The sequence below is a fragment of the Maniola jurtina genome, chromosome 7, assembly GCF_905333055.1.
Source record: "Maniola jurtina chromosome 7, ilManJurt1.1, whole genome shotgun sequence".
Classification (NCBI taxonomy): domain Eukaryota; kingdom Metazoa; phylum Arthropoda; class Insecta; order Lepidoptera; family Nymphalidae; genus Maniola; species Maniola jurtina.
Genome location: NC_060035.1, coordinates 365,918 through 379,512, shown reverse-complemented (window position 1 = coordinate 379,512; position 13,595 = coordinate 365,918). Strand labels below are relative to the sequence as shown.

Below are 13,595 nucleotides of genomic sequence, written 5' to 3'. Positions count from 1 at the left end.
GTCAAACCGCTCGCTTAGTATGGGAGCTTGTATGAAATACATAGATGTGACGTCATAAACATTTGACGTAGGCACTTTTTTAGTTGAATCAATCAGTTGTAATTTTTATAGAGTGTGTATTTTTGTTGCCGCTACAACAACAAAATGACGGACGCACAGCGGTGGCTTAATAGGTGCCCGTTGGCGTCCTTCGGGCACGGAACCCTAAAAACAATATGAAAGAAAAACGATTATTAAGTCATTACATGGACGTACCAATTCCGATGTCCTGCATGGGTTTATGTTGAACAAGTGTAAATTAAAAATGTAAAACACCCCCGACAAGTGAAGGTTACAGTAACTAGAAGAGCTGATAACTTTCAAATGGCTGAACCGATTTTCTTGGATTATAGCTAATAACACTGTCGATCAAGCATCCTTTCAAACAAAAAAAAACTAAATTAAAATCAGTTCATTAGTTTAGGAGCTACGAAGCCACAGACAGATACACAGATACACACGTCAAACTTATAACTCCCATCTTTTTTGGTCGAGGGTTAAAAATAAATTCAACAAACATACCGTATGTCTCGAAAACCACTTTCCTCTGGATTAATGTCTGTTAAAAGTATGTCAAATAGGCACGATAAAAAAGTTATAGCATCGGTGGCTGACAGCTAAAAATTCTATAAAATTTTAACAGTCTCTAAAAAAGAATTATTGAAAGAATTTCATTAAGAAGAAAGCGGTAATAACCTAGTAGTTAGTACATTGGTCTCCCACTTCCAATAATACTTAGATAACTTCTGAAGATAGGGATGATTATCTAACTGGTATTACTGAAACGTAAAACAGTGGTACTGATTCTGTGCACAGCTAAATTTTAAAGTATAATTGCATCCTCTTCTTACTAATCTATTATGAAAAGGACAGATACAGTTTTGACAGTTTTAAATTTAATTTAGGACTGTCAAAACTTGTGACTTTAGCTGCCAGTCGCGAGCCTATCGTGCACTAATTTAAAGTCTATGTAAAATTCATCTTGCGTTCTTTTTTAGCAATACTAAAAAAAAGATGCAGATACTCTAAATTTAGTAACAGAATCGGCGCTGTTGACTATTATATAGATTTTGATACTTTTCCCCGGTCGCACTGCAATTTTTTCTAATAATTACAGTGCGCTAAATGAAAGTTGTTTTAACGGAGAAGGAAAGCATCGTGAGGAAACCTGCATACCTGAGAATTCTCAAAGGTATGGCAAGGGTATGGCATAAAAATGAAACTTAATAATTTTTATATACCTAACTCTCAATTTATTATTTATTATGTAGCTGTAGTACGTACCTACTTGTAGTCTGTTGTAAGTTCAAATAACTTATCTATGTTCGTAGAAACTAGTTTTTAAAATTTAATTTTTTTTTAAATTAAATTAAAATTTAAAATTTTAGATACAAGTAGCCCTTGACTGCAATCTCACCTGGTGGTAAGTGATGCAGTTTTTATTAAACCCAATAAATACCCCTTTGGTTTCTACATGGCCAGCTGCCTTTGGTTTCTACACCAGACCAGACCAGTGATTTAAAAATTATGAAATTCCAAACCTTGCCGGGAATCGAATCGGGGACCTCCCACTAATAAGACAGTGCTTACCACTGCGCCTGAGTGGTCGTCGACTGACTGCGTCTTACGAACTACGATTGACAGGAGTAGGTATTGTTACTATGAAGCGCTCCGTCTAGTCACGGTAATATTATTACCGTGGTCTAGTAGTTACTCGATGCGAACTCACCAATAGGTGTTAAATATCGTTGCAAGGATAAGTGTTTTTTTTTTTTTTTGGAAAATCATTGCTATTAGTTTGCATTTCATTGAAAGTATCGATATGGTATGTAGACGAATCTGGGTAGTAGTCGGGCCGAGTCAATAAACTTGGTTGGGCGGGCGCTAGAAATAGCGGCAGACGGCGCGACTGGTACCGACAGCAACGATCTATTGTGCTGGAAAATATATCTATGTCACATTTTATAAGTCTGCGAAAAACCGGCTGAGTTTGTTGTGAGTTCTTCTCAGGCCTGGGCGCGTTTGGAACCCTCGTAGATTTCGTTTTAAGTTTACGTAATTAATTATCATTACTATTATCATCTTACAAATCTAACAATTCTGACCATCAATAGGTGTATTTTGAATAAATGATTTTGAGTTCGAGATTGAAAATTAACCTTCATTACTGGATTTTTCGGAGTTATTCGCGTTTTACAATTATGCATCACTTGCTAGCGGTGAAGGAAATCATCTTGAGAAATCCTGCCCAAGACCTAACCTAAGAGTTCTCCATAAAGTTCTCAAAGGCCTTTGAAGTCTGGAAATCTGTTTTGGGTCATTATGACAGACTATAGCCTAAACGTTTCTCATTAAACTACGTTAAATCTTGACAGCATCATGCAAAATCAGTCAGTCAGTTTATAATAGGAAATTGCATTTTCACTAATTCAGCAGCATTAGCACATTAGTCGGGTTTTAGTGCTGTTTCCCTTTATAATTGTTTGATGTTACAATTAATTTGAAACTCCAAAAAAACACTGTCATTTCATAGTTTTAAGTTTTCACTTCTGTTGACAGTCCGCGCAGACTGTTTCTGTGATCAATATTAGTTTCACCTCAACTTAATTGTAAAGATTTAAAAGATTTTAGATTCATTACAGTCACATTAAATCGCATTTAAAAACGACTGATTGGCAGACCAAAGTCTCATGTTAACACGTTTATTGGGTTATAAATATACATAAAGGACATTTCGTTTTATTTTCGATGCGCTAAAACTTTCGGGAGCACATAATGTAATCAAAGGCGATGATGTCAAGCCGTTTCATAATTTTCAGGTTTGGACACACAAAATGTGCCGCGTCAGCGACGTGCGATGGTGACTGTAAAGCAAGATGTAACACAACGCGTGCATGCGAAAATTTTCTCAACTACCTATCTTACCCACTTAGATGAAATTCTGTTATTTTTTAAGGTTCCGTACTTTGAAAAGGAAAAACGGAACCCTTATAAAATTATTTTGCTGTCTGTCTGGCTGTCTGTCGGTTTTGGATTGAGTAGGCTGCGTAGGCCCTATGGGCCGCTACATAAGTAACGTTACGAATTTGACTTTTTCGCTAATTGCAAAACCTGAGTTCAAATCTCGTTCTCTTAGTCGAATTGCGGAAGGATCTGGGAACTCACCGCATTATTAGCCCGAGAGAGCTCCTACCCTTATGTAACTAAAAAAAGGGGTCAAGACTTTAAGCAATGAGGAATAAGACTGTGAAGACAGAAGTTGGCCTCAGAAATAAAGAAGTCTGACCTTAACCTGCGCAATGGGTGCACAGAGCTCTTTGTACCCGATACGAGTACCAACTATGCAAGCAACTATATGAAGCGGGGTATATTGCAGACCGCTATAACAATGGCGTAAAAGCAACAGCGCGATAATATATGAAAACGATCATACAATTGCTTGTGTTACAACTCCTAGAGCCTTGAACTTATTTTCGTCTCGCGTTGTTTATGTCCAAGCCTTTACAAGGTTTTCTTTTACTGTATTTTCTTTGGAAGTAACTCTTTACCACAAATGAATAGTGAAAAGCTATTAGACGTATAATTGTGGCTTCCGAATCGTAACGTTGTTTAGAAACTATAAAATTAGAATTATATCGCCGGATAATAATGCGGTAACAATCTTTTATTGCTGCAATAAAACTGATAAAACTGTACTTTTTATTGTTGTTAGGTGAAATGAGTAACTACCTACTCTTGAACGTGTACTTTTCAAAAGAGCTTTTGAAATTAAAGTTTAGTTTTTCTGTTGATAAGTACTATATTATTATCTAGATCTGTTATGTGCCTCCATTACATTTAATCGGATATACATTTAATTTCGAATATACATTTATTACATTTTAAATTTTTATGTTTAAGTATTTTTAGTATTTGTGAATATTCTTATTAATTATTATTTCATCATGATTATATTACAAAAATATTTTAATGTACAACAACATTAAAATTAAAGCTATTAAAAAAAACATTTCATTGTGAAAAATATAAAATTATATTAATATTTTGTTTGTTGACCGTACCCCATTTGTTTCTTTTTTCCCATAGCGTTTTCGGATTGAGACATTACACGCTTTCTGTACAAATGGTGGCGAGTGGGTGTCCCCTTACAGACACCTTTCAGTTACTACACCACTTATTACGCGTAGGTGTGCGCACACCCTTAATGCGTTATACGTATTATACGTTTCCATAACTGAAAATTAATTAATTTTTAACACAATCTTAATAATTATGACTCAGAATAAGGATTGTATGTTATTATTCTTCTTATACTGTTGCTTATTGGACTGCTTTTTTATGGCTGAAAATGTGTTTAAACCTATTTTGTTACTAAGTAGATGCCTAATTAATATAATGGTATGGACATAATTATAAGAAATTTTAGTCATGATACGAGATTAATAATTTTATTATTTAAAAGTTTGTATATGCGTGGTTGAGTTGCTGTTTACCTATGACGTGTAGGAGCAAAAGAGTGTAGGTGTGTGTGAATGGGCTTTCAGTATGTATGTATAGTACACGACAGGTTGAGTTGGCAATCGGAGTATGAGCAGTGACGCATTAAGACTACTTGGTGCCCTAAGCAATCCATGCCTATGGGCCCCCATATCCGTATGTCAACTAGAATCGGTCTTTAAACCTTTACCGCCTTAAAAATATTAGTTTTTTGTAAAATAAGATGATGAGATGTAACGTACTTTAGAAGTGGAGTAGTTAGTGGAGTAGAAGGTGCGACAACAATAAAAACCAAAGCATAATTTATTTATTTATTGAAATGCGCCTTGCGGCTTTCGGGGGCATTCGAATTGTCGAATGCACAAGCGGGCAGCGAGTGGGCAAGCGGGAGTGGGGTTATGTCTCTAGATCGGACTCTATGTCAACTTAAAACGCGCGAATTTTCAAATTAGTCCTAGAAACTCTTTTTTGGTGTGGTTTTTGGTGCCGTGAGTGAGACGTGATGCCCTAAGGGCGGATTTTTTTGTGCTTCTTCTGGTGCCCCCTCAGACGTGATGCCCTAGGCAATTGCTTAATTTGATTAAGGGTTAATCCGTCACTGAGTATGAGGCGGGAAACGTCCACACACCCGCACGACACCCGCGCTCAGCAGCGGGTTAGCGCGGTGACATGCGGGTGTGCAGGACGTCACCCTCCCCGATTGCCATTTCAACCTGTCGCATACTATAGCTATGTGTGAATGGCTTTCAGCACGTATGCAAGTGTTCCAAAAGATTATTATAAACAAGTGTAAATTAAAAATTTATAATACCCCCGACAAGTGAAGGTTACAGTAACTAGAAAAGAGCTGATAACTTTCAAACGGCAGAACTAATTTTCATGGATTATAGCTAAAAACACTCTCGATCAAGCCACCTTTCAAACAAAAAAAAAACTAAATTAAAATCGGTTCATTAGTTTAGGAGCTACGATGCGACAGACAGATACACAGATACTCACGTCAAACTTATAACACCCCTCTTTTTGGGTGGGGGGTTAAAAAGAATATTGGGTAATTAGGTTTATTAAGCATTCTATAAAATTGCGCCTAATAATGTCACACACGTACCAAATTTCGATCTTTTTTCAGGTACATTTCGGGGAATCGTATAAAATGTCGGGTCGCGGTAAGCGCTCTATATTTGTGTCAGGGCTACACTACTTTCTTCACAGATTTAAAGGATGAGCTTTTTTATTTGTTGACACGTTTCCGATTTCTCGGATCGCAGGGAAATAAATCGTTACGATGCTATACACTTTATGAACGAAGAATAAAATTCTTCTCGAAATAGTGTAAGCTTAGATTCAGGAAAAACATGGACAACGTCGCGATGAATAAATGAAGCTACAATCATCATCATCATCATCCGACAGATGTCTAGCGCTGGGCATAGGTATCTTGTAGAGACTTCCTTATGAAACAGTCTTGCACTGCCTGATCCAGCGGCTTCCTGCGACTCGTTTGATATAAACTTTAAATCTTGTGGATTTGATATTGTCTGTCAATCTTGCGGAGGTCGCCTTCTATTATTACCTTTAAATAAACTCAAAGTAAAGTGTAAGGTTAGCTAAAGATATTGAATAAACTATTTCTTGTTTGCACTTATAGGTTCAATCATAGATAGGTACTTTATAAAGCCATGATGAAGTCTAAGTAAGAAGCCTGAGAAATGACAATTTATTCACTAACTAGCTGATGCCCGCAGCTTCGCCCGCGTGGATTGGTCAGATCCCCTGCAGCATCAGGATTGAGGAGTTGGACTCCAAATTTTTTATGAAACAATGTCGCAAAGTTCCTCTATAGATTAAAAAAGAAATGACGCAAATCGGTTCATAAATCTCGGAGATTTCCTTGTACATAGGTATAAAAACACAACTCCCTTTTTGAAAGTCGGTTAAAAAAGTAGCCTATGTTACTCCCTGGTCAATTCTCTACTTGTCTGTGAAAATCCCGTCAAAATCGGTTCAGCCGTTCCCAAGATTAGCCTTTTCAAACAGACAGACAGACAGACAGACAGACAGACAGACAGACAGACAAAAAATTTAAAAACGTATGATTCAGTTATAGTATCGTTCAAATAACCATATGACCTTAATATGCGGTAGTATTTCGAAATTACAGACAGACACTCCAATTTTATTTATTAGTATAGAATAGATTTTTACCTAAAGTTGTTCGTAGAACGAAACATGAAATCTAGAACAAATAGGTACCTATTTTTGAAATTCAAACATATCTACCTGCACAATAAATTCGAGACTAAAATGCTTTAGGCCTGCTTCCTTTCTGAACATTACGTTTACTGTATATCTATGTTTTTCCTATAGTCTGTGAGCAACCATTTATATGCTTCGTTATTGAGTTAGTGGCATAACTTCAAAGTTAAGATTTTAATGATGTGTTTGATATATCGGGTGTTGATATTGTTATTCACTCGTAACTCATATTATTTTGCGATTAATTGACCAAGCGAAGCGAGCTGATACTCGTTAGTCAGAGCTTTATTATCACACTAATATTATAAAAGCGAAAGTTTGTATGTGTGTGTGTGTGTGTGTGTGTGTGTGTGTGTGTGTGTGTGTGTATGTTTGTTACTCCTTCACGCAAAAACCACTGGACGGATTTGGCTGAAATTCGGAATGGAGATAGATAGTATCCTGGATTAGCACATAGGCTACTTTTTATCCCGGAAAATCAAAGAGTTCCCACGGGATTTCGAAAACCTAAATCCACGCGGGCGAAGCCGCGGGCATCGGCTAGTTTTACAATATTTTTTTACAAAAACTTGACTACTTATAATTTTTTTGTTATAATTTATTATTTGTTAATTGATATGCCCTTAACAGAGCTCTCTCCGTCACTTACTCCATACAATCGTAGTTCCCATTTCATTTGAATATTAAGCAACCAAAGTCCATGAAATTTTGCAGACATAGTCTAGAAACTAATATCTGTGTCTGTGGTGTTTTAGATTTTTCTAAAAATATGTAGTTTTAAAATTACAGGGGCTCAAAGATTTGTATTTTTCTTTAAAAAAAGGCCCAACTTTGTGCTCGTTTTTCTAGACAACGAAGCAATTTAATGAAATTTGGAAAAACCACAGACCTAGAAAATTTAATGAATATTATGTAGTAAAAAAATTATCGTTATATATTTTATATTGTTATAATTATGTGGGAACTACGAAAACCAGAAATTACACCCAGAAATCTTGAAAATTTCGTGCTGTCTCGATTTGTGCAAGCGGGGTGGTGAAGTGCGGGGGACGACACGTGAAACTGACAGAAACGGACAGTCTAAACACACGGGCCACATTTAGACTGCACCCGACTCCAAACTTGTCGATAGGTCTAACTAAATACATTTCAACTTGCGTTAGACGTATGCGTTACCTACTCAGACGTTGCCTGTAGATAAAAATATGTCTCATGTTTGCTGGCAATAGCGTATGCATCAAACCCTGCAAGTTGCAACTCTCTTGCAACCTATTCCTCACGCAATACGCACAGCTTTAATATTATAATTTTTGACAATGTATACTATATGTAATGCCATATCACAGGTCACTCTCTGATTTATTGCTAACAATTTACTTCCAAATGCAAAGAAATCTAAGTGTGTTGAATTCACACTGCCCAATACCAGGACCTTAAATGACATAAATTCATTGATAAATAATCATATGTTGAAAATAAAGGAGAACCCCGTGTTTCTCGGTATAATGTTAGATGCAAAGCTTCTATGGAACACCCACATATCAACACTTGATGGTAAACTCAGCTCTGCTGCTTACACTGTTAGAAAAATTCGACAGGTACTGACGTGGAAACTGCAAAAATTGTATATTTTGACTATTTTCACTGTATTATGTCTTACAGACTCTTGCTATGAGATAAAGCGGTAGATATTGAGAAAAAAATGTATTACAGAAAAGGACAGGACGTGCAATTTATAATTTAAAACCGCGCGCTGCCATACATTAAAAATATAAGGAAATAAGTACCTTATCTATTATCTTATAGTAGCTTCTAAACATATTTACAACTAGCTAATGCCCGCAGCTTCGCTCGCGTGGATTTAGGTTTTTAAAAATCCCGATCCTTTCATTTCCCAGAACAAAAGTTGCCTCTCCGTAATAGCCCGTCCCCGGGATGCAACTTGTTTCTGTATCACGTAAGAATATTTAAACGGATTATCCTTTTCAAATCCCGAGGGATCACCAGGATTTAGGAATGCAATTTCTTACAGCATCAGGGTTGAGGTCAACGACAAAGTGTTTACTTGGTATAGATACCTTCAATATCAATTAATAATCGACACTTTTTAAATCCCATTAGCTTTAGTAGTCAGGTCCCCTGCAACATCAGGATTGAGGAGTTGGAATCCAAATTTTTTATTGAACAATGTCGCAAACTTTCTTTACCGATTAAAAAAACTACCCAAAATTACGCAGTTAGGTTACCTGCCAAATTTCATGGTTTTGAGTCAACGGGAAGTACCCTAGAGGTTTTCTTGACACACACGACAGACAGAGAGATAGACAACAAAGTGATCCTATAAGAGTTCCGTTTTTCATTTTGAGGTACGAAACCCTAGAAAACGTAGGAACGGCATTCCGAACCAGTGGTAAATTTTTCTGACCATCCAAAAACACTTTGAAGTTTACCTAAAAGTTTACAGGAATAAAAATTTATCATTGTATTCCATTCCATTTCATTCTATTCCATTCTGTTCAAAGATAAATAGATAATAAAAATATTTGTCACCGAAACAATAATTTACGATACATCGACCAATATCAATTTTACTGATGACAATCTGACTATTACCAAAGTGAACGACTACTATAATATCTATTATATACGACTAACATAATATGTATTATAAATTGTGTGCCGTTTGCATTCTCACTAGGTTCTCATTAAGTTTGTTTTATTTGGTTAAACTTTCTGGCATTTATATTGTTATGACGTTTAATTGGCAAACAGTCTGTTTATTGGCTGAAACTCAAAAATTCAGCCAATCACAACAAAGAAAATATTGTAATAATGATTGATGCAGCTTTCTGTAATTGAAAACAAAATATTTGACATTAACTTGAATGTGACAGTGTTTTCCGAATAGGGTTGCCAGAGGCCCCGTATTTTACTGGTTACCCCGTATGTCAGGATAGAGAAACCGGTAATTATGAAAATAAAATACGGGGCAAATAAAACTAAATATTTTTAGGGTTCCGTAACTCAAAAGCAAAAAAAACTCTTATAGGATCACTTCGTTGTCTATCAGTCTGTCTGTCTTTCCGTCTGTCCGTCTGTCCGTCTGTCCATCTGTCCTTCTATCCGTCTGTCATGTGTTCATGAACAAATATTAGTATTTTCAATTTTTAAAGTAAGATAACTACATATATCAAGTGGGTTATCATATGAAAGGGCTTTACCTGTTCATTCTAAAACAGATTTTTATTTATTTTTATGCATATTTTTTTTAATGCATAACAGTTTTTGATTTCTCGTGTAAAATGTCGAAAAAAATACCCGAATCGGAACCCTCGGTGCGTGAGTCTGACTCGCACTTGGCTGGCGAAACCGAACACTGACGTTATGTCCAGTAGAAAGAATATTTTCCTTTTGCGGCAATGCGTAGCCGAAACCCACTCGATATTGATCATGGTCGTAGCCAAGGCGGCGGGGCTTGGTTTGAGGATGTTAGCCTTTTTTTATACAAGTTAGCCCGTGACTTTAATCTTTTCTAGTGGTAAGTGATGATGCAGTCTAATTTCTTGGCCGTTAGGGCCATACTAACCATATAACTAGCCATGACCGAAGCCTCCCACCAGACCAGAAATTTAGAAATGGCGACTGCGCCTGGGAAGCCGTCAAAAACCTAAGCCTAAAATAATACTTACACTATTTCTTGCATTTGCTTACCAATTTTTTTTTGGAAATATATCAAACATTTCGCGCTCACTTCACTCGCGCTTTGAATTTGTATTACTTGGTGTAAGCCCCGCAATTTCGTTTGCATGAATTTAGAGTTTTAAAAATTCCGTGGGGGATTTTCCGGGCTAAAAAGTTTATGTCTGGGATGCAAGTTACCTCTGAATAGTAAGTACCAAAATTTTGGTAAAGAAGATGGGCCGTGAAAGGGTAACAAATAGATAGGCAAATAGATATACTGTCGTATTTGTAATATTAGTATGGATAGGGAGCTTTAAAAATAAAATCTTGCTATGGCTAAACTCGTTTCCCTTTCACTTTAATTCTTTCTGTAATTGAACCAAAAACACTTACGCTCACTGCGCTCGCGCTTTTTTATTGTTGTATTTTATCTCACTGTCAAATTGAAAGGCGAAATTCCACTAACCAGGTAATTAGCCCATAAAGTTGAGCGAATGTTTTTTTCCTCATGACAGGATTCAGTTCCGGCCCTGATAAAACCTCTCCCGAAATCGATTCCTGGCTACGGCCATAGTATTGATACTGTGAAGGTGGAATTACAAGTTAAATGTAAATTTAAGTTAAAATGCAAAGATTGTATGCATGAAATGTATAACATTTTGCTTTACAAAACTAGAGTTTTTAAAAGCTATTTAAATAAATAAATCTTTTATTTAAAATCACATTGCAAACACAGTTCACCAATCAAGACACGGCAACATACAGAGAAAAAATACAAAACTTACAAATAAACTGAAATATCTAAATAGGCTTTCCATGCATTTCAGAGAGAACCACCGCCTATTTCTTCAAATACTTCAAATTTTTAAATTTCTTCAAATCTAAACCCCGTATTTTTGATGGTGGTAGCCTGTAAATCAAAAAGAGGCAGGTGGCAACCCTACTTGCCACATGACATTACAGAATGAAAAATTGTTTTCATTACTCGGTAAGCCTACTGCCATAGTTTCACAGAAAGTGTGACGGTAGTTGTGACCTCTGATTGGTCGACTCTCTTTCACTATTTGCTAAAATTGATGATTGCAACAACAATTTTTTCTTTTTTGTAATCAAAAACAGAACACGGACGTCATACAGGTTGACTAATTGCAATCATTTCTGACCGGCTAACATTGTTCCGCTAGTGGCTCAAACTCACTGTCGCAGCAAGAACATGGTAAATTCAGCCAATCACAGCAATTAGAATTGGTTATCACAAATGCACCGATCTAGGAACCGAGAATACACGAACCAGGGCAGATAGAGATGAGAACAATAATATCATACGTAGGAAATCGACGGGGGATCGTTGACAATGATCCTCTTAACAGTAGACACAATTGCACAATGTTACATAAGTTAGTAAGAACGAACGAATATGCACGACAACACCTGTACTTACTAGTAAACATTGTATTACACTGGATTGACTTCCCCTATTCCTAAGGACGGATAGTCGTCCACAACTGGACTTAAGTCTCTTGTAGAGACTTCCATAAGCAATGGTCTTGCGCCACCTGAATCCAGCGACGCCCTGAGAATCGTTTAATATCATCTGAGTGGGGGGTCTGCCAACGCTGCACTTTTCGGTGGGAGGTCACTATTCTAACACCTTTGGACACCAAGGTCTATTGGTTTTTCAAGTGCCCATTGTCACTTCACCTCTGCAACCCATTGAGCTGTCGATTTCTCCGGTTCTTCTACGGATCTCCTCATTTCTGATCAACAAAATCTCATTCAACAAGATCTCATTTTTCATCAACAAAATGGATTTTGTTGTCCGTTAAATAATAATAAAAAATCTATAGGTACTACAACTCACTAGTAATATGGCTATGCCAAAAATAACATACAACTTTTAGAAGGGCTGCTCATAGGGTTGGAAAGCAAATAGAAAATCAACGCAAGCTTTTGAGGCTTGGTTAAAAAGAACGTTCAGGAAAATCTTAAAAATGGCTTTTTACATAGCTGAAGTTTAACAGTAAATCTTATCGCAAAGGAGACTAATGATAATAAATTTAAGAAGGATAAGTTTTTACGTTCGGTCTAAATTCGGGGCAAAGCGTCATAGTAAGTCTTATAACTAAGCTCCAATATCTTAACGGTTTAGGTAAATAGTCGAAAAGCGATCGGAACGAACCGCTTGTTGTCCAAAAATAGCTCTCCAATTTTGGTAAAAATAACTCAAACCTGTGATTTAACTTTATGTAAAGTTTGAACCGATCGTTTTAAAAACAGAAAGGGCAAAGACATCTTTAAGCTTACGAAGGAATTCTATAATTGCATTGAAACAAAGATATTAAAGTGTTATTTTAGTTTACAGATCGGATAAAGTGAAAGCGAAGTTCATAATTGCTATTTGGCTACTTTTCGCCTTGTGTTGAATATCATCAAAAAGATATCACTACGTAATTTTGTAATATGAATTTATTCAGGTTTTGCCAAAAGTACCAATCCATATATTAATACTAACACGTGCAAAGCCGGGGTAAGTCAATAATATATTAAACACTGGTAAAAATTCTTAAAATAAAGCCTGTCGAGCAACGACATGCGATCAGAATCACTCATTACATTTTATGACGAGCAAACTGCACACTAGTCTGTCACGGTATTATAATAATAATAATAATAATAATAATAAAGCCCTTTATTACTGAACAACAAAATGAAGTTTTACAGAAGTTTTGTACACAACTATAGTACGTATTAGTCACGGTAGTCACGGTATTATAGCGCGCTCCAATTGGTCAATCAATCCATCACAGGACAGTAGTTTCTCTACATCTTTATGTTTATGAAGGGCGAGATCATGCAATGATATTGTAACTAATTCTCTTGTACACTATCTCTAAAATAAAATAGCACTAGATATAGACCTGTCAATGTAGTTCAATTTAGACACAACAGAATAAGCCATATTATCCGCTCTACTCTTTATTTATTAGTCTTTTACGATGAACCTACTTGTATTTTGCAACCGAAATACGTTCGCGAGACGAGACGTAAACGAAATTTTCTTTTTTTTAATCTCTCTAAAAATACGACGCGACGAGATGGCATTCGGATATGAGGGACTCGTG

At 36.3% G+C, this 13,595-nt stretch overlaps 1 protein-coding gene and 1 long non-coding RNA gene across 3 annotated transcripts in view; both read left to right on the top strand.

Annotated features, from left to right (window-relative positions):
• Positions 1–13,595, top strand: part of LOC123866736 (pro-neuregulin-2, membrane-bound isoform) — a 93,000-nt gene that overhangs the window by 38,762 nt on the left and 40,643 nt on the right. The gene's annotated exons all lie outside the window — the stretch shown is intronic.
• Positions 1,008–13,426, top strand: LOC123866737. The gene is made up of 3 exons (XR_006796249.1): positions 1,008–1,073; positions 13,187–13,196; positions 13,414–13,426. It is a non-coding gene; the product is annotated as an uncharacterized LOC123866737 (long non-coding RNA).